Source organism: Bidens hawaiensis, unplaced genomic scaffold, assembly GCF_021521415.1.
Source record: "Bidens hawaiensis isolate Kalapana, Puna unplaced genomic scaffold, B.hawaiensis_p1.1 tig00015979_1, whole genome shotgun sequence".
NCBI lineage: Eukaryota > Viridiplantae > Streptophyta > Magnoliopsida > Asterales > Asteraceae > Bidens > Bidens hawaiensis.
The window spans coordinates 46,003-49,363 of NW_027492441.1; the positions used below are offsets into that span (position 1 = coordinate 46,003).

At 35.9% G+C, this 3,361-nt stretch overlaps 2 non-coding genes across 2 annotated transcripts; both read right to left on the minus strand.

The window, feature by feature from the left end:
* Nucleotides 1–2,072: 2,072 nt before the first annotated feature.
* On the minus strand, nucleotides 2,073–2,167 carry LOC143550283 (small nucleolar RNA Z101). Its single transcript, XR_013138299.1, has one exon. It is a non-coding gene; the product is annotated as a small nucleolar RNA Z101 (small nucleolar RNA).
* A 31-nt stretch (nucleotides 2,168–2,198) lies between these two features.
* On the minus strand, nucleotides 2,199–2,287 carry LOC143550284 (small nucleolar RNA snoR14). Its single transcript, XR_013138300.1, has one exon. It is a non-coding gene; the product is annotated as a small nucleolar RNA snoR14 (small nucleolar RNA).
* Nucleotides 2,288–3,361: the final 1,074 nt, after the last annotated feature.

Genomic DNA, 3,361 nt, shown 5'->3' on the forward strand with positions numbered 1-3,361 from the left:
GGCGCGAACAAGATCTTCACTTATGTTGCCCAGACTCAGCTTTTTGGAGTTGAAGCGAGTGATGAAGTCTAGTAAAGATTCATCCTCCTCTCTAACGCAGTTGAGGATCGTCCACTGTTCTTCAGTATATTTCCTCTGTTGGCTGAAGTGTTGGCTGAACTTGTTCTGAAAGTCCGCCCAATCATAGATGTGGTGGACCGGTAAACGATCGAACCATGCCCTGGCCGCTCCAACCAGAGTCATCTGGAATATATAACACCACGTGGGTTCCGTCCAGTTACTGAAGGTTCCCCCCGCAATGAATCTGTTCAAGTGGTCGTTTGGGTCGGATAGACCATCGTAAGTGCCGATGTTGGACATTTGTTTGGCACTTCTCGGGGCGATTGCTTCCGCAATGTCCCTTGCAAACTTGGACTTTCCTGTATTTGCAGCAGTTGGTCTAAAGGTTTTGGAGAAGTCACGTGGGTTTCTCCCCGCGTTCGTTGGTTTAAAGGTTTCTCCAAAATTCCTTGTCGGTTGGAAGTCCGCTTCCTTACGCTTCCCTTTTGCCTTATGGCGAGGGTTTGCGTCGGTATCGGATTCTTCCCGCTCATCGTCCGAGTACTCGCACTCACTGTTCATGTTGAGATGTTGGCGAGTACTGCCGAATTCGTCAGCCTGTTGAAGTGAACGCAAGCGTTCATCCAACTCAGCTTGGAACTCTTTCTGACGTGCTTCGGCCCACGCCTTAACTTGATCGAGTGTTTGGCGAGGGACCCTCGTCCGTTTCTCCAACTGGGCATCAGTGAACCCCAGTGAAATATTGTTTACTGCACTTGTCCCGGCTTGGGTAATCGGGGTAGTGTTCGTAAAATTTGTATAACCGCCGGTGTTCCCCCCAGTTGCTGGGGTTGTGGTTACGGGGGTTTCTTGGTCGCTTACTGGCCTTGGGACCGGAGTAACGTTAACCATTTCTTCAGAAATTTTGAAAAAAAAAAAAAAACTAATTAGTTCTAGCTTTTATGCACGGATGGCGCCAATGAAGAAAACGTTAACCATTTCCAAGTGATGGTTCCTATCACACACCACCACACCACACCACCACCCCTAACAAAATCCATCAGAATGTGATGGATTTGGGATTGGTGATGTGACACCATTTGATTGGGTGAGGTGTGTGATGAAATATTGCATCACATCCACCACCCCTTCCCCCCTAAGAGTATTTGAATTAAAACAGATATTTATAAGAGTGATGAGCATAGGGCTGTAGTTGACTTTGAAAAGGAGCAGCTCTTAATTGTGGCTTTCCATTGTCCATGCCTTGAAACGATGATCGGGCATTTGCCCGAGCTCGTTAAAGAAAAGACGCGTAAGATAAGACAATTGATGAACCCGAGTATTTGAAGTTAGTCGTAAATAGCAAACTTGACGGCAAATGTCTTAAGAAGATCCAATAGAAACTTTGATTTGGTCAGAAGTTTTATGAGTAGCATTCGTTTTGCATCTGTTGCTGTTCAGATATCAAAACATGGTATTATTGCAACATTTATCAACCTATGACTTGACCTATATAACCCATTTAATTTAAAACTGTCAGACCGACCTACTTTTTATAAGCGATCAACACAAATAGCATTTACAACTTGAGTTTAAAATGTCGACCCCTCAACTGTTTTAACACGTTTACATAAAAATATTTAAACGAGTCTTTTCATGCTACACGATTTACATATGATTTTGTCACATTATATATACATTATGATTTCTAAAAAGTGCCAAACAAAATAATCATCCTACATTAGAAAACTTCAAATTTACTTGCAACAGCTTCAACCAATTCTCAATTTTTGTTGAAACAAACAGGGATTCAATCTTTTACTCTAATGGTAATTGACCAAGTAATAACTCGTTGACCAAGTTACTAAAATTATGTATCTCAAGCATTATTGTATTCAAAGTTTTTGAGTTATAATTTTCTGGTTATAATAAAAGTCATATTACAATGTATGTTCTTCACACACCAATTTAATTTCACCAAAGAAATGTAAATAAAAAAAAGATAAATTACAAATACAAAATTTAATTTAAAAAATCGGCATCAGTTCTCCAAGGTGTTGTAGCATCAAAAAACGCTTTCAGTCGCAAATTACCCATTTGTTAAATCAAGAATCATCATATGCCATGTTAATTAAAATTAAAAAAATAAATAAAATATAGCGATCGGAACCTATCGGGATTCAATGTTTAACATCAACCAAAATTTGTCAGTGGATTGACAGACCATTGAATTTTATCGTCACCTCGCTTACCTTCATTCATATATATCAATTAAAACAAAACAATAAGAATAATAACTATATTAATAACAATAATTAATTTATCGCTCAGAACTTCTTAGAGGTATTGCTGCCATCATCCACAAAAAAATCTGTATCTGGAGCGGTTATATTTTCCTCATAGCGATAAAAAATTAAAAAAAAAAACATATAAATAATGTAAACTGGAAATTGAAACTAGATAAAAACTTAACTGAAAAACAATAGTGGTTGTAAGATAACTTAGCTGGTTGTACGATGAGGCATAAATAGAGGTGATATGAATATGATGGTCGGTTAAGGCGCAAAAACCCTAGGATTTTCAGTTGAATACTAAACATGTTGTTTGGGCCGAATTAGGTTCCACGGCTTATTAAACTTCTTTTTAGCTTTTTTTTTAAGATAACTTATTTTTATATAAAGATTTCTCAATTATTAATATTTTTTTAAATCTTTTTCTTTATTTTCTTTTCGTTAGATATATAATTCCAGCTAGTCTACATAACATCTCTTGATATATTGTAATACTAGGTTACCTACCCGTGTAGCACACGGGTTAAAATATTCTAATTAATATTTTAAGCAGCATTTCTTCAACATTTGCTTTTAGAACTAACATGTGACTTGACAACCTTAGATTTTAAGGTCATTTAAAGCATAAGAAAACTAATACTTTCTTGTAACGTATCATTTTATATCTGATAGATACCATATAAAAAATGGTAATATTATTCATCTCCCGAAAACATGGATAACTAACGTTTGTTAATTTCTTGAACGACCTCATTTTTGGGGCAAATACAACCCGTTCACTAAAGAAATCTATATTTTTGAAATCTTTAATAATAGAAGGATACACAAAGTCAATTTGTTATCTGAATAACAGTGTGATAATGTCTAACATTTGTATTCCAAAGATAAGAAGTTGTCTTATCCATCTGAAAACCAAAACATGTAGTCTATTGTTAATATTTTTATGAATTTTTAGGATGATGAACTTAACATAAATAATAAGTTTATTAAATAATCAATTAAAAAAAGAAGTTGTAAATGGTTACTTTTTA